Below are 19302 nucleotides of genomic sequence, written 5' to 3'. Positions count from 1 at the left end.
TGGAGAGGCCAATGGCTATTGTGGATAGGAAGACAAATGCCTTGTGCAACAAGGTGGTACCTTTGGTCAGGGTTCGCATTATCCAGATCTATTTGCAGCCGAGGATTTTGAGGACATAATCTAGTTCAAGTGGGGGACAATTGTAACACCCAGCCCATGTAGGTACATTTCTTCTCTTATTTTTAAAATATTAAGCTTTGGGGAGTTTGGTCCTATGCAGGGTGTTGGGTAATCTCCAATGTAACACGTAGGAGTGAATCTTGATGTGGGTACTAAATGATCTACGCATAGCGTAGATCAAGCTACACATCGTGTAGCTGTCCATGACCAAAACCCTAATTTTAGGGGGTTGAAGCCTATTTAAAGGCTCTAACTCCCTTAAGGCCTTTCCACTCTTAGCCTCCATCCTCCCAAACGGCCTCCTTAGTAACCCTAATCCCCATTTGTGAGTTTTGAGCCTTGAGAGTGTTTTGTGCTCACTTTTGAAGGAAGAAGAAGATTGGGGAACCACTTGGATTTCCAAATCAGTATAGATCTAGAAGTTTCATTCACTCATGTAACATCCGGATTTCCTGGGATGAAATTATAGGGATTAGAAATCCTACTCGACGAGTTAGGAGGCCACAACTTGTCGTGTAGAAACTAAGAGGGCCGCGTGAATTATAAGACCTACTCGACGAGTTGGAAGGTCCCAACTCGACGAGTTGAAGGCTGAACATGAAAACCCTAATTTATAGGGTTTGCACCATGTGTAAAGGCCTTAACTCTCATTTTTGGCCTCCCTCATCATTCCCTCAGTCGATAGAAAACCCTAATCGTGCCTCTTTCCCCATTTTGAGTGTGTGTGAGCTTAAAGGGTATCCTTTGGTGCTTTTCTTGAAGGAGCTTGAAGTTGGTGGTGCAAAGTTAAAGGGAGAAGCTTTAGATCCAGGATTTTCAGTGTTGTTGGAACCACTTGGAGGTATAAAGTCGTTATCTTGATCATCCCTTTTCTAGATCTCTTCTTTTGAAAGTTATGGCCATTATTAGCTTATTTTGGGACTATTCTTGGATTTGAGTATGTTATGAAGCCATGGTTTCAGATTTGGACATCTCATGGCCTCCATGGACTTAAAGTTGCCAACTTTATCAAGTCTTGGCCCTCCTTCATGCCCCAGGTCGCTTGATAAGCCTTATTTGAGTGTTTTAGCCCTCTTGATGTCATGCATGGACGTAAAGCTAGCACCTTTACATGGTATTTCAGTCCTAAGGGACCAGATCTACAGTTTGGGGCATTGGTTTCGTTTGGAAGTGCCTGAATGCATTAAGGCTAGGAAACTCGATGAGTCGTGTGACATCCCCAATTTCACGTCCAGAAAAGACCGGTTTGTTTATGCTTTATTTTAAAATCAGAGTAATCATTTAAAGAAAACTATTGCGGAATTTGTTCCTAAAACGAAATATGATAAGAATTTATGAAAAGCATTTCTTAAAGAAATGTATTTTCATTATATAACAAAATATCGGGATGTCATGTTCCGTTACAGACCAAAAGCATAAACAGATTTAAAATAGACCTTAATCCAGTTATTTATAACTACTGGCCTATAATCCATTATCTCTCGTCATGTCAACCAACTTATGCTCTTGAACCACGTCCTATAATACAAAGAAAACTGAGTGGGTCAGACTTGGGAGCCTGGTGAGCATATAGGGTTTTCAACCCACAATAATACAATTATTATATTCAATCATCAAACAATCAACCCAATTACCCATCCCCATTATCTTCTTTATTTCTTAAGGTTTTACCCTAAGAATCAACTATCCTTCATTCGTTCATTCCTAAGGATTGACCTAAGGAATTGGCACAAAATCCATTGCTACATAAGGCGCATCTGCCAACTTTATCCTTTAAGCGCCTCTTCCAGGATCACGACATTCACTATTAGGCGCCACTGCCTGGATTACGACATACACTATTAGGCGCCACTGCCAGGATTACGACATACACTATTAGGCGCATCTGCCGACATTATCCTTTAAGCGTATCTGCCAGGATTACGACATTCACTATTTACTGCAACTGCCAATTTTATTCTTAATCTTCTTTCATACCTCATCATTTATCTACCCATGTTCTCCCCATCATATTCGTAGATATAAAATACATATACAGTTTAACTTATTTAAAACCTGTACCAAACATTGCATTCAACACCCAACTCAAATGAACAAACAACTTATTAACACATATTACGTATTTTATAGCCAAAACTTCATATTCAACACTCATCTCAGATAAACAAACAATTTATTAACACATTGTACTTATTTCATAGCAAATACTTCATATTTATGTGTTGGAAGAAAGTGACTACACACTCACCTGATAAGACGATGATCGGACAGCACCTCGTCTCTTAAAACAATCGTTTCTGATAAAAACCGGGATGTTTTCTTGAAACTGTGCTTCTCGCGGGCAGAGTCTCGGCTCGGAAACTTTACTTCTCGGGATCCTCGGGGCTTCGGGACTTGCTTCGGGTGTCGCGAATGATACCGGGGCTTCGGGGGTAAAGCTTGCACGTAAAACGAGGTAAAACAAGTGAGAGAGAAAGAAATGAGCAACCAAATTCGGCAGCCCACGACTTCTATTTATAGGGCTGAAACCCTGATTTACGCTTGGCGGAAATCCTAATTACGCTGGGTGTACTTCGGTTACGCTGGGCGTACTCTTCGGATAAGCTTTGGTATGCGTGCCCCGAACTTCAAAAATTCATAACTTTCGCATACGAGCTCAGTTTTTGACGTTCTTTATATCCACGCGTAGGTGAGACTATTCTCTACAACTTTCATTTAGACTCCGTCGGCTAATTTTGAATTTATTTTTATTATATTATTTTTAGTAGGACGGGACAGGAAAACTCCGTTATAAAATCATAACTTCTTCATCCGACGTCCGTTTTTGTGTGTCTTTTTACCGTTGGACTACTAACAACGAGATCTTTGATTCTCGTTTAGATTGTTTCGGTCAAATATCACTCGATCTCAATTTCGAGATTTGGGTCGTATACCGCTAAGTCGAAACTTAGAAAAATCATAACTTCCTCATACGAAGTCAGATTTAGACGTTCTTTTTATGCACGCTCTCGGTTTAACGTATTCTACGACTTTCGCTTAGACCACTAAGGCTAAATATCTCTCTATCGTAAATTCACTATTTACATCGCGTTGTGTCGTGCCGGTTCTGTCGCGAAACTTCGACAGGTCATAACTTCTTCGTTATAACTCGGATTTCGACGTTCTTTATATGTACGGAATCCTTGTAACATATACTACAACTTAGTTAAGATTACTCCTTCTAAATAATCTTCCATCAAAAAGTCATTTTTTATGCTTATCGTCTCTAAATTGACAAGCCCGGATCTACGGGCATTACAATTATCTCCCCCTTTGGATGATTACGTCCCGGAATCATCAACGAAAATATGAATTGTATAATGATTCCATACGTTCTCTTTTCATCCTAGGTAATAATCGTAATTTTCTATTTTTCTACGAATGGGTATTTAATTCTAGGGCTTCCTGACTGCAGACGATGCTCAATCTTGCATCTGCTTTTCGTATTATGTTGGACTTTCAATCGTAACCTTCGAGTTACAAAATAAGTCCTTATTGTGGACTCCTTCTTCTTCTTAGGATAAATACTTTCCTTTATCTATTGTAACAGACCGATGGGTCGCGCTCTAATGACCTCTCATCGCATGATGCAACGCTTAGACTCAGGTCTTTTAGAGTTAAATTCCAGAATGGAATATACCTTCCTTCATATTCTAATGTAATATAACCACATTTTAGCATGTAGCATCTCTAGCTACAAGTTTCTTTAACAACGAGCGCGATGCTATCGATCGCATTGATTTCAATCTTCTGACTTAAGTCAGATGCTACCTCGAACTTGGTTCCCCGAACCACGTAACAAACCCATTGTAGTCGGACTAAATTCGATGTGACTACTAGGGTCGGAATAACAACCATCTTACTAGTCATTACCGAAACAAAGGTAATGACATACCTGAATAAAACAAAATCAATAACTAGCTTCTTGGTAACCTTGTGACTCTCCCTGATCCAAGTGCGAGTCTTGTGCTTCCGATAGTATAGGCCTCTACTACCATTCACACCTACTCATACTCGTCCCAAGTATTGTCCCGCAGTCAATCCAAGTCACCATACACGAAAATCACACAATCATTCAATACATCAGATAACAAAACCAGGGTTCATATTATTACTTGAAACGATTACATAGAGGTTCAAGTTTACCCTATACTATGCCCCTAGTAGGCTACACCACATGTTATTATTCACATTACTACTTCATATCTCGATCTTCGGGTATGACGTCCTCATCCTTGATTCCTCGCATTGTTATTTGCTTCGTCAAGCATCATCTGAAATTCTCTTGCCTTTGGTGGCGCATTTTGCTTCGTAGTTTCTTTCCTTTTTGGGCAGTCTTGCTTGAAGTGCCCCTCTTCACCACATTCGTAACATACCTTTTTGTTGAATATACAATCATCGGCGTAGTGCCCATGCTTTCCAGACTTGAAACATGTCACCTCCACGCCACATTTTCCCGAGTGCTTCTTCTTGCACTTATCGCACCATCTTGCTTCATCCCCTCCTCCCCTTCCAGACTTCGAGGATTTTCTTTTCTCATTGGCCCCTGAAGACCCATCAAACTTCCTCTTCTCACCAACCTCTGATCTCTCCTGACCCTTCTCCCTGATCTGAGTCTCAACATTCTTAGCAGCCTAGATGGCGGCTTTCAATGTGGTTGCTTGCTTAACCATTGGACCATAGTCCGCTGGCAGTCCGAGGGCAAACTTGTTGACCTTTGAGAGCTCTGTTGGAACTAGGTATAGGATAAGCTTCATCTTTTCCGTGAAACTAGCAGCGTATTCCGTAACGCTCATTTTTCCCTTCTTCAAATTCTGAAACTCATTATTGATTTCCAGAAGGTCCTGCTCGGAGCAGTATTGCAGTTTCAGTTGTTCCACAAAGTCTTCCCAAGACATTTTCCTCGCTTCTCCCTTGGGCATAGAGTCATCTAACAGCTTCCACCAACTCAATACGCCATATTTTAAAAAAGGTATCGCAAGAGCGGTCTTCTGCCTGTTGCTGCATTCGCAACTTTCAAACATTGTCTCCATTTCGAAGATCCAATCCATAACTTGCACCGGCGTCGGGCTTCCGGATAGACACGGTGGCTTAGATGCCATAAAATCCTTGTATTTACATCCTCTTCCATCATTTCCTCCATCCCAATTGTTTTTTCTAACAATCGGTGGGTTGGCTTGACCAACAGTCCCGCTGAAGTTTCCTCCCTCCGAATGCCCTTCATTCAATTCTGGCTCTTCCACTTGAATTGACAGTTCTTCACGATTCTGCCAAAGCAGACGTCTAGTTTCTTCCATTTGACGATCCAACATTGTTTGAATCATCATTTGTACACCAGCCATTGTCATTGGCTCAGGTGCTGTTGCTGCCACCACTACTGGTTCAATCACAGGTGCTTGATTCCTGATTTCGTCAGCATTTCCAACTATACTTCTCGTTCTCACCATTTTTGATCTATACACTGAATAAGGTGAATTTAGATCCTCAATCATGATAGATAATTAAATCATCCTTATCACTCTGAAACGTTTACATGGTAGATCTAATACCGTAATCATACGCTTAGAATCCTAAACACATAAGGTTTCCAGATCCGGTTGGCAACAAACCATAGATCAGAACAAATAATATCATATATGGCAAACATATAACATTTTAGCATATAAAAGCCTTTTAGGCAACTATCCTAAAATAAACTAGTGCTCGTGCCTAAAATATGACAGACACTCATCTCACAATCTACACTTAGCATACTAAGTTTAAGTCTAGAAATCCTACAAATTCCTAGTTCGCTTAAACTGATGCTCTGATACCAACTGTGACATCCCTAATTTCACGGCCAGAAAAGACCGGTTTGTTTATGCATTATTTTAAAATCAGAGTAATCATTTAAAGAAAACTATTGCGGAATTTGTTCCCAAAACGAAATATGATAAGAATTTATCAAAAACATTTCTTAAAGAAATGTATTTTCATTATATAACAAAATATCGGGATGTCATGTTCCGTTACAGACCAAAAGCATAAACAGATTTAAAATAGACCTTAATCTAGTTATTTATAACTACTGACCTATAATCCATTATCTCTCGTCATGTCAACCAACTTATGCTCTTGAACCACGTCCTGTAATACAAAGAAAACTGAGTGGGTCAGACTTGGGAGCCTGGTGAGCATATAGGGTTTTCAACCCACAATAATACAATTATTATATTCAATCATCAAACAATCAACCCAATTACCCATCCCCATTATCTTCTTTATTTCTTAAGGTTTTACCCTAAGAATCAACTATCCTTCATTCATTCATTCCTAAGGATTGACCTAAGGAATTGGCACAAAATCCATTGCTACATAAGGCGCATCTGCCAACTTTATCCTTTAAGCGCCTATGCCAGGATCACGACATTCGCTATTAGGCGTCACTGTCTGGATTACGACATACACTATTAGGCGCCATTGCCTGGATTACGACATACACTATTAGGCGCATCTGCCGACATTATCCTTTAAGCGCATCTGCCAGGATTACGACATTCACTATTTGGTGCATCTGCCAATTTTATTCTTAATCATCTTTCATACCTCATCATTTATCTACCCATGTTCTCCCCATCATATTCGTAGATATAAAATATATATACAGTTTAACTTACTTAAAACCTGTACCAAACATTGCATTCAACACCCATCTCAAATGAACAAACAACTTATTAACACATATTACGTATTTTATAGCCAAAACTTCATATTCAAGACCAATCTCAAATAAACAAACAATTTATTAACACATAGTACGCATTTCATAGCAAATACTTCATATTTATGTGTTGGAAGAAAGTGACTACACACTCACCTGATAAGACGATGATCGGACAGCACCTCGTCTCTTAAAACAATCGTTTCTGATAAAAACCGGGATGTTTTCTTGATAACCGGGCTTCTCGCGGGCAAAGTCTCGTCTCGGAAAATTTACTTCTCGGGATCCTCGGGGTTTCGAGACTTGCTTCGAGTGTCGGGAATGATACCGGGGCTTCGGGGGTAAACCTTGCACGTAAAACGAGGTAAAACGAGTGAGAGAGAAAGAAATGAGCAACCAAATTCGGCAACCCACGACTTCTATTTATAGGGGCTGAAACCCTGATTTACGCTGGGCATAATGCCTCTACAAGCAGTACGCTGGGCGTACTTCGGTTACGCTGGGCGTACTCTTCGGATAAGCTTTGGTATGCGTGCCTCGAATTTCAAAAATTCATAACTTTCGCATACGAGCTCCGTTTTTGACGTTTTTTATATCCACGCGTAGGTGAGACTATGATCTACAACTTTCATTTAGATTCCGTCGGCTAATTTTGAATTTATTTTTATTATATTATTTTTAGTAGGTCGGGACAGGACAACTCCGTTATAAAATCATAACTTCTTCATCCGACGTCCGTTTTCGTCTGTCTTTTTACCGTTGGACTACTAACGACGAGATCTTCGATTCTGGTTTAGATTGTTTCGGCCAAATATCACTCGATCTTAATTTCGAGATTTGGGTCGTATACCGCTAAGTCGAAACTTAGAAAAATCATAACTTCCTCATACGAAGTCAGATTTAGACGTTCTTTTTATGCATGCTCTTGGTTTAACGTATTCTATGACTTTCGTTTACACCACTAAGGCTAAATATCGCTCTATCGTAAATTCACTATTTACGTCGCGCTGTGTCGTACCGGTTCTGACGCGAAACTTCGACAGGTCATAACTTCTTCGTTATAACTCGGATTTCGACGTTCTTTATATGTACGGAATCCTTGTAGCATATACTACAACTTAGTTAAGATTACTCCTTCTAAATAATCCTCCATCAAAAAGTCATTTTTGATGCTTATCGTCTCTAAATTGACTAGCCCGGATCTACGGGCGTTACAAGTTGCTCTACCAACTCGACGAGTTGGTTCGGGATTTCCCGATTTCTAGATGATGAAGAACTCGACGAGTTGCTCTGGTAACTCGGTGAGTTTCCTCGAGCTCTTCATGATTTCTGAGAAATGAAGGAACTCGACGAGTCAGAAGGTGCACTCGACGAGTTGGGTCAATATGGAATGTTGACCTTGACTGAGTGACTTTGATTTTGACCATGGTTGACCAAGTTGACTTATGGGGGTATTTTGGTAATTCAGGATTCTAATGAAGTGGGTCACATGGTGGTTGTAGGCAGTCGAGATCGGAGCTGAGAGTTGGAATTTAATCTTCTTGATTCGACGCTACTTGTGAGGTGAGTCTCCTCACTGTTTGTATGTGTTGAAGGTACCAATTATTGGATTATGTGCCTAAGCTCATAACTATAATTGGTATGTACTTGACCTGATACAACATGGTCCATTTGGGTTGTAACATGTTGGAACAATTTGATAGGATGGATATTTGAGAAAGAGGTTATTTGTGATTTATTAATATATTATTAGTATAATATATTAATTCAGAAATCATATTATTCAATTAGTATTGATTAAGAATTAATTTGGAATTAATTTAGTGATGAAAAGAGACTAATTAAATTAACGGGGACTGATTATGTAAATCAGTGATATATATATATATATATATATATATATATATATATATATATATATATATATATATATATATATATATATATATATATATATATATATATTGTTTGGGCTATTGATCCATGATGGGCTAAGTTTATATAAGTATCCATGAAGAGTTAGCCCACATGAGATATGGATCATAACCTATGTGTATGGATTAGGGTTTACCCATGACCCTTGGAATCCTACACTATATATATGTTATCCTATAGCCTAAAATCGTGCACTAAGTGTTCTTAGAAGCTCTAGCCGATTTTGAGTCTCCAACCTATCTCTCAAATTCCTCCTCTTGTTCTTGGTTTGGTATAATTCCATTTGAGGCATCACACTTGAGGTGCTAGGCTCTTGAAAGACCAATTCCTACTAGCTACAGCAAAGAGGTAATCTTTTAACTTACTTTTATGATTTATATGTCAAATTGTATGCTAGTTGTAGGTTTCAAGCTTTGGAGATTTTGTTGCATGTATAACTAGAGAAAACTTAGATCCAAAGCTATTAGGGTTGTATGTGCATCATAGGTGTGTTATAGTACTCAAAACCTAACAGTGGTATCAGAGCCATGGGTAGTTTTATGTTATATAGTTGCATTTCTGAATTGTTCAAAGCTGGAAAAATGAAAATCTGCATTCTGTCAGCATGGACTCGTCGAGTCCACTCATGAACTAGACGAGTTCATCATGAACTCGACGAGTCCATAAACTGGCTCGACGAGTCGGACAGTCTGTTAGCAAATTTTTGGGATTTTTGGCTTATATTGGATTAGGATCACTACCACAAACTGTTTTGCATCATAAAATCTGTTTTTTCTGATATGGTAGTGATTATTCTCATCCAATCAAAAAGATAATTGTCAAAATTTTAAGATAATTGTTGGTATATACGACAAACAAAATTACTTGTAGATTGTTGATATGGATTATCTTGTCTTATGAGTTAAATTAGATCAATCCTAGATTACATGATAATTTTATTTGTTAAAATTGATCTAAATGTTTTTAATGACTTCCATAACTTGTCCTCAAGTTATGGAACATGAAAAGTCTCATCTATTAAAATGACAATAAACTCATAAGTTATGGAAATGAAAAGGTTTTCAAGAGTTGTATTATGATCAAATTGGTAAAAGATAAAAATAGTTATTTTATAAGTTTGTAATTTGATCTAAATGTTTTTAAGGAGTTACAAACTTGGTTTTAAGTTTTGGAATTCTAAAAGTTTTTTAAGGAGTTACAATTTTTGTCATCAAATTTGCAACTCAAAAGTTTTTGAAGAGTTCCATAAGTTATGGAACTTGAAAAGTCTCATCTTCATAAAACAAATTAACTCCTTAGGTTATGAAGTTCAAAAGTTTTCAAGAATTACAAAACTTGCTCTCAAGTTTTAAAATTTGAAAAGTCTCAATTAAGAAACATTGAATTCATAGAAACCCTAGTAATTTGAAAAGTTTACAAAAATGGAACTCATGGGTTCATAAGTTAAACTTAATTAAATAGTTTTAATTTGATGTTTTTGAATAGTTCAATTAACTCTTATGGACTTTATTAATAGTTATTTAAATGTTTAATTAAAAGAGTATTATTAAATCCATAATCATATGGTTTAAGTTTAATTAAATTAAGAGTATAATTTATTAATAGATTAAACCATCAAGTATTTCAAAAGTTTAAAATACACCCTTATACTATATAAAATTAAAACTTTAATATATTATATATGTATAAGTTAAAAAAAATTCAGTCTTACGGTTAGTAGGCCTCATTCACGAAGCCAGTCTATAAGGGGGTATAAGGTAACTGCCTATAAAATGGTGGTTTAATGGGTGTCCACTCTCATCCACCGCTTCCTTGACTGGTGGAGGGTCGTTAGCCGAACGGGTAGGATAGGACACAAACTTCCATTAAAAGTATAATGAAAATACCAAGTAACTAAACATTTATAAATTCCCAATCTTAGTTACTTAGGAAAAATGTGAATTTGGTGCTAACCCATGAAATTGCACTTTACACCTTGCTAAGTCGTCAGTGGAGCCTGTGTGGTTAACCGGCACACTAATTTGGGACTAGAAAGGGTGGCAAAGGGTAGCTTGGTGTTAATCATGGATCAATGGAGTGTGTGGTTAACCAGCACATTGATTAGGTGATTTGTCATTGAGTGTACCAAGCTAATTTGCATGGTTATTCACACCTTGTTTGTGATCCTCGGCATCCCAGTCACAAACTTGAGAGGGCATAGTCGAGATTAAACATGCCATTGACAAGTTCAATGTATCTCAAAGAATCTAGGAATTCCAATTCATTTAAAACCTAAAATTCTTTTTCGTTTTTCGTGGTGGAAATTGGTAAATAGTCATTCACCTACCTTCAAATAATTTGCAATTGGATTATGGCATCCCTCTTCCGAATTGTAAATTATTGTGTTGGGTCCTAGCCTTAATATTTCATTTGGGTGTTATATTAAGGACTTAAATCAATTAACTTGAATTTCTCCCTTATAGATGTCTAGTGTTGATAACTATGGTCATCCCGAATCTTTTGAAAAAAGCTTTCCTCATGAAGATGATGTTCCCAGAAATCATACTTCACTTCCTCCACCTCCTCCAATAGTTCTCCCTAACCCACATGTTCAAAGACTTGAAAAGTTCAAGGTCACTCAAACCCTACTGGCAAGCAAACACTAAGATGGAAGGTGTGTGTGTGCACATGTCTTGGAGAGGAAGTCACACATTGACAGGCTGGGAATGTTAGGTGTCGTTGTCTCGAGGAAGTAGGCTGTTGACTTGGTTCTTCAGTCACTTCCTAAGTAATATAGTGAGTTCATTAAAGATTACTATATGACAGACCGCGACATGTCCCTTATCGATCTTACCTATTTTCTAATTGCTGCTGAATCAGAAATTATTTTGCGCACTAGTAAAGCAAATTTGATTGGAATATCTACTTCCCAAACTTTCACGAAAAATGACAATGGATACATTGGAAGTCCAGAAAAGATTTCTCTTTCCAAGGGAAAGAGAAAGGCTAAGTCTGAGATTGTTTCATGTACCATTCTGAAAGAGTCTGTTTGCTTCTATTGCCAAGAGAAGGGGCATTGGTTGCGAAGCTGTCGTATCTACCTGAAGGACCACAAGGATGGTAAAGTCAAAATGTATGACTCTGCTTCATGTAAATCGACTATCTAACACTATTAAGTTCCTATTTGGAGATTCTTAATACATGATGTGATAAGATTACATTTTGATGTTTTGTAGGAACGAAGAAAGGAAAGGAAGCTTAAAGGAAGAGTAAGTTGAGTCTGGTCGCGAAGAAATGGATTTCGATCGCATGGTTCGATGATCAGATTTGTGAGCTGCTACTAGGAGTTATGATAGGTTGCTTAGAAGTATATAATAACATACTTTTCATTTGTAATTGCATTGTAAGGACAAGATTTTCCGCAATTTTATAAATAAAGAAATTTTTTATTTTATCTTATATTTCCTAACAATGGCATTTGTGAAAATTGATTTTTGTATGTGTCTATTTTTAGCAATATGGATTTGAATCTTTTTTTTGTGGTAGTGTCTAAATTTACCAAATAAGTAAAGATTCCCATCACCAAGTGTCAATTGGACAGAAACTTGGAATCATGCAACTTGTATTGTTTGATGAATGAGAACCTTCGTCTTTGGGAAATTAAGACTAATTCCTTGTTCACATGTGTATGTGAGTCAAGTGAATGACTATGGGATCTAGTACACATAGCTGTGCACTGGTCAGGTCCACCACAAAGAACAATAAGACTATTTCTCATGATTCACTAAAAGTTTAGTAAATATGGTTATGCTTACAAGATTAAGTGTAATTTTGAATCATTGAAAAAGTTTCAATGTATAGCAGACCGAATAAGAAGAATCAAAGTAGGTAGAAAGATAAAAGTTTCTCCAAGCTGAAAGGAAATAAGAGTACTTTAGTATCGTGTTTTATGATCATCTTAATGATTATGAAAACCACATCACAATTGATCCTCTAAGGACACCTTAGTGCACTTGTATGGCTAAGAAGAGGAATCGGGAATTGTTGAAATGGTTAAATCAATTAAAGTGAATCATACTTCGTTCCAATATCAATTCTTAGAGTCATACTCCAAGATTGTAACTTGAGTGACATATCTTAAATAGGTTATAAGACATTCAAATTGGTAGTTGTGATGTTTTGGATAAAACGAAGACCAACTAAGACCAATTGCGTGAGGTGTTATTCTTGATAAGAATCCGCACTAACTCTTGAATATTTGTTTGTCAAGGAATGTTTCCTGACAAGAGAATCTTATATGTCAAGAGGACAGAGGGAATCTTAAAGATCTTGAAAAGTTTCAAGAACTAATCAAGAATAAACCTGTTATTAATTACTAGCACACGATTTAAGGTTTGTAACCTATTGTGTTGACATATTCTTGTTTCTGTGCCCATTCCAGTTAAGTTGACTATGCATGTGAGTTCTATGAGTTCTCAATTGTTTGCATAACAACTTGGAAGCAATGGTAGGCCCTTGAGATGCCAGGTGGAAAGAAATTAAGATTGAACAAGTTCAGTCACCTTGTCTTGTGATCATGGTTATGACAAATTTACATGGTTAGGAACACATACACCATAAAATCTAAGTGTCATAAGGTTTATCTCCAATTCATGAAAATGAGTGTGAGGAAACACTTTCACTAAGTAGATTTTAAGGAGATAGCAGTTGTGTTAATGGCATTCTCAAATTTGATTATGATTACGGCATCCCTCTTCATAGTTCAAATTGTGAGAAATGGCAAATAGTTTGAACATTAGGGACTTATTGTTGTAAGTTCTGAAATAGTTTAGACACACATATGTGCTTTCTTATAAAAGGTGTATCAAAGCATCTCTTATTAGAAATCTGAACTTTGGTAAGAAAGTCAATAAGCATTGTTTTCTAGAAGTCCAGCTTATTTCTAGTACATGTTAAAGCTAGTGGGAGCATAAGTGTTACGCTATTAAAGAAATAATTGTTATGCTGGTGGAAGCATAATCATTATGGTAAGTGTTGCAAGTTAGCAATGTTAATATACTTCATTTCGCAAAGTTGCAGGGTTTGAAAAGTTGTTTTGCTATAATTAAGGGAGAGGAACTTACACTTCATTTCAAATCTAAAAGCTTAGATTGAGATTTTAATCAAATTTAGTCAAATACATATATGAATGTTATGTTGAAATGGTCCAACATAAGGAAATTCTATATATGGAAATATTATAGCAAGAGACTGGTAAAGTATCATGTCTTTATGCAAGACATTATGAATCGTCTCCCATATGCTTCAACTATAGGATCGATTGCATATGCCATAATATTCATGTGTTCTAATTTTCCAAATGTCTAGGGCAATAAGAGGGAAAAGGACTAGAACCGAATATGACTAAAGTTATTTAACAACTGTCAAGGACAATCTAAGGTTCGCCAAGGATTAGTCACTTGTAGTAGTAAGTATAGTAATGGATGGATCATATTGACATTATTATGAATTATCACACCCCGAACCAGACGGCGGAAACGTACAGGGGCTCGTGTGACTAACAATTGAATTATCATCACAATGAATATACGTGAAACATAACACATTCATCACCAACATTACATATAACAACCAGCATTGTTCACATCAAGTACATTGTTATAAATTACATAAGTTCAAAGTATTAATAGTACGATGAATGTTATTACATAAAATAAAACCATACACACTTGAAAATCTTCCTGCTTAACGATTACCTGAGAATACAAGTTATTTTGAAAACGGTCAACATATATAATGTTGGTGAGTTCATAAGTATGTTTGAATAAAAGTCATTGTATCTTTCGTAAAACCCCAGAAAATCCGATATTTTCTGTAAAATGTGTGAAAATGATGTGAAAATCAAGTATAGATGCATGTATGAATTTCATAGTAGTAACATATATGAATGTAGTTTAGATTTCTTTGTATTGTTGGTAAGTGATGATTGAATATTAATATTTTCCCAGAAAATCCGATATTTTCAGATTTATAATAATGTCAAGGTTCTTGTATTGTTAAATAAGTTGTTTTGCATAGACACGATCGAAGGGTTAATCTCTGAAATGTTAAATTGGTATTGGATCTCTATATGAGCCGTTATAACCATACATGATATTGACTAGGTTGCCTGTCTTGGCATTTTTCCAAATGCCGGTATTTGCTCAAGGTTTTGTCATCGTAGACAGGTCTAGTCTAGTTGTAGCGCACAACTAAGGCGTGGGGGGTCACCCCGTATAGATCTATACACAAACTCCCGCTCTCCCTCCAGGAAACTCTGGTTATAACTACAGGCTACGATTGTACACTCAAAGGTGCCAACCGACACGTCTCACTAGATTCTCAACCTTTCGTACTATGTTTAATGTTTACGTATATGTTGTATGTTATCAAAATCCAAAGGTACATATATAAGTATACGAAGTTCAATAATTATGTAAAGGTATAGTTACGATCTACTAAGCATGTGAATTTCAGTCCAAGCCCAATTAGCATGTAAATGGACCACAAAGGCCCAATAACATGTAACAGGGTAATTTGGGCCCAATAGGTATGTAAATGGACCACCAAGTCCCAACAAACATGTGACCCATAACTCAGGCCCAATTTAACATGTAAATGGGTCGTAAGGCCCAATAAACATGTCATGGAAAATAGTGGGCTCAATAGACACTTGAATGGGCCCTTAAGGCCCACTGGCCATGTAATGTGAATATTAGGCCCAATAAAATTGTTATCGACGTATTTCGTTCATTCGTTATTGTTTCGTTGTTTTGTTTTAGCTCAAAGTTTGTCAAATTGATTATAAAAAGTCCTCTTTTTGTAAAAAGCGACGTTTTTGGCCAATAAGCCTCAAATTTTCAATTAAAGCCCAAAGTTTTGTAAAAATAACACTTTAGTCCATAACTTATAAAAATTTGTAATTTCATCCCAAATGTTTAGAAATTCATGGTTTTGGTCCAAAATTTTATATTTTGACATTTATGGCCCAGTTTTGTAGAAAAGTGCCTTTTCAGCCCCTTGTTTGTAAAATTTGACACTTTCGGCCCAATTTTTATAAAAATTACGTTTTTTGCCTAATTTAGAAATAAATGTTATTTTCACCCCTAAATTTGGTTTAATTACATTTATGACTCAAACTTTGGTCAAATAACATTTATAATCCCAAAACTCTCATTTTTTTCGCAAATTTGGGCCCAAAACCGTGAGGCCCAAATGTTTGGCCCATTAAGCTAAAATTTACATTTTGCCCCTTTGGAAAACATGTTTATCATAAAAATCCACTTTTATTCGAGTAGGACCTATTTGATCCTTATAAAAACTTAAATGTCACTTTTTGCCTTTATCTTTTGTTTTCTTGACAATTTTTGACCCTTAACAAGGTTTTTGCCTTAAATTTTTATATCTTAAGCATATAACACTTTTAACTTGATAATATGATGTATAAGGTGTCTTAGTTCATGGATCTTAACTCCGTGTTACTTAAGATGTCGAGATTTGTTAAGATCTAACATATTTTTACAAAATAAACTAAGAAATCACACAAGACATGCATATAACACATAGATCTACACATTTTACTTGTATTCTCCCCCAAAAAATCATGTAAAAACCGAAAACAAGGGGGTATGAACTCACCTTGGGCTTTGTTGTTTCGGGTTTGAAGAAGAATGGAAGAAGGTGATGTGATCTTTGGCCCTAACAAGCTTTCCTTGGGTTGATCTTGAGTTCTAAGAAGTTCTAGAGTATGGATCATGAAATAAAATGCTTAGAAGGAATGACCTTATCATAGGAATAGAGTTTATCCATTTAGGAGATGTAATGACTTACCAAGTTTTGATGATCTAGATGGAAATCTCTTAAGCCATACACATAAGTCTTGGAATTTTTGGTGAAAAGGAGAGAGTGTTCTTGAAAGATTAGAGAGAGCTTGGAGAAAATTTTTGGAGGTGTGTGTGTGTGTGTAATTGCTCTCGGTCGAGAGGAAGAAAAAGAGAGGGAGAAAGAGTTTTTGCATGGAGGGCAATGGTTCTCCTTGATGCATGAGAATTTTCTTGATGTTTGATGGTTAATTGTGAGTTGTCAATCCCTCCTTAATCCTCTCCTAATCTTTTTATTTTTGTTAAATGATGTTGGGCCGAGAGTTTGGGCCAAGAAAATAGGAATGGGATAGTTTGAGCCCATTAAACTTTAGTTAGGATTTTTGGGAACCTAATCATAAATTTTTCGGCCCATTGGGCCCTTGGAAGTACTTACGGCCCAACATAAGATAAAGGGATGTGTTTTTGGTCCATTAAGGTAATTAATTTAGTTATGGCCCAATAAGGCCTATTAAGGGTAAACCAATTCATTTTAGACTCATTATAGCCCAAAATGTTAAGTTTTATGAATATGGGTCCAGTTAGAGCCCATTTAAGGGTCCTAAGCCCAAAATAGTCAAATTGGAAGCTTATTGGTCCATTAGGCCCAATAAGGAAATCCTAGTCCATAATGGACTTAAACCGGGATTTTAGGGTTTCCAATCCATAGTTGACTATTTGAAGTGTTTTGTATAGAGTTTTGGGCTTTCCAATTGGATTTTTTATGGAAGTTTGTTGTCATTGAATAAACATCATACACATTTTCAAGTTATGGTTACAATTGTTGCCATTGCTTACGTTTACAAAAGTGTAGAATTTCCTAGCTAAATTGCCAGTTGTGACATGAATAGATAGGACTCTATTAAGAATGAATTTTCATATGGAAAATATGGAAAAGTTTTCTATATTGGGAGTTGGATATTAAAAATCTATGTGTAGGATAGAAACTTTTATGGAAGAAGGATGTTCAAAGGAATTTACTTTGAAATTGAGACTTCGCTTCCATGGAATTGTTTTGTAACAATCTCCAAAGGAATACTTTGTAATATCGTTGGCAAAGTCTCTGTTACTTGGTACCTCGACATTACAAAAGGTACATTGCATGATAGTTTAGAATCTAACACATTCTAGCAGTGGCAAGAATTTGGCATTCTTACACGTGTGATAAAGATTTGGAGTTGTGAAATGAGTTTCATTGAAGATGTGTTCAATTGATCTATTTCACAAAGAAATGACCATAAGTAAACATAGTGTGCATGCTTGGAGCATAGGATAACTATTGTTAATTCATGTATAAAGTTGATAAATCGAAACATTATACAATGAATAATGTGTAATCAATATGGTGATTAAATAAAAGGTGTTTTATTTATATTCAAAAGTTTTGAGACCATATTGGATTCGATTATTCTTGTGTTTCACTTTGCACGTTTTGACTTCTCGAATATTAAATTATTCAAACTATCCACAATCGATCATACTTTGGAAGTAGGTATTGAAGCTAGACTATCATGAATGGGTCTGTAGATTGTCTAAAGGTGTTTAGACATAACACAAGTTTGTTGCAGTATTCATGAGTACCCCTATAATAAGATTTGAGTATTGGATTCAACCCACACTCATTTGAATCACTTCATGGATTTTATCACGAGTGATCGTGAGACGATAATATCTTATATTCTTGAAACGCAGAGATATGACTTGCAGTTTACAAGTCGGTTGCACATTGATGATATGTAAACGCACCAGTAACTCGGTGTTATAAAACGTATCATTGTGTGTGATTTGATGAGTAAATAGAGAAAGAACATGATTCAAAGTTTATCCATTCCTTTTACCCAATGTGGGATAAAAGCGATATCTGTGGGACCCTTGATGATTTAGTGATGACAACCCTAAGCACTTAGCCAAGCCTGGACTGATTTGATTTGTTCAATCAGTCGGTCGTCATAAATCGTAGATCGGGAAACAACACATGAACAGAGAAAATGATTATAATACATGTATCAGTTCATACGATATCTGGTATGGAGGAATATATGATCCCTTATCTTATGGACACATTACTAATAAGATCAGAGTTCCACAACGGTCTTTTTGAGAGCTACGATTGCCAATCGGAGTTTGAAGTCGTACTTGCAATTATAGTTATTAGACTTATCCAGGTGGGAGACTGTTGGATTATGTGTCTACGCCCATAACTATAATTGGTATGTACTTGACCCGATACAGCATGGTCCATTTGGGTTGTAACACTCTAGAACAATTTGATAGGATGGATATTTGAGAAAGAGGTTATTTGTGATTTATTAATATATTATAAGTATAATATTTTAATTGAGAAATCATATTATTTAATTAGTATTGATCAAGAATTAATTTGGAATTAATTTAGTGATCAAAAGAGATTAATTAAATTAACTGGGATTGATTGTGTAAATCAATGATATATATATTGTTTGGGCTATTGATCCATGATGGGCTAAGTTTATGTAAGTATCCATGAAGAGTTAGCCCACATGAGATATGGATCATAACCTATGTGTATGGAGTAGGGTTTGCCCATGTCCCTTGGAATCCTACACTATTATATGTTATCCCATAGTCTAAAATCGTGCACTAAGTGTTCTT

This window comes from Lactuca virosa, chromosome 1 (assembly GCF_052849685.1).
Source record: "Lactuca virosa cultivar CGN04683 chromosome 1, Lactuca_virosa_CGN04683_v6, whole genome shotgun sequence".
NCBI classification, from domain to species: domain Eukaryota; kingdom Viridiplantae; phylum Streptophyta; class Magnoliopsida; order Asterales; family Asteraceae; genus Lactuca; species Lactuca virosa.
This window is presented reverse-complemented; position numbering follows the sequence as displayed.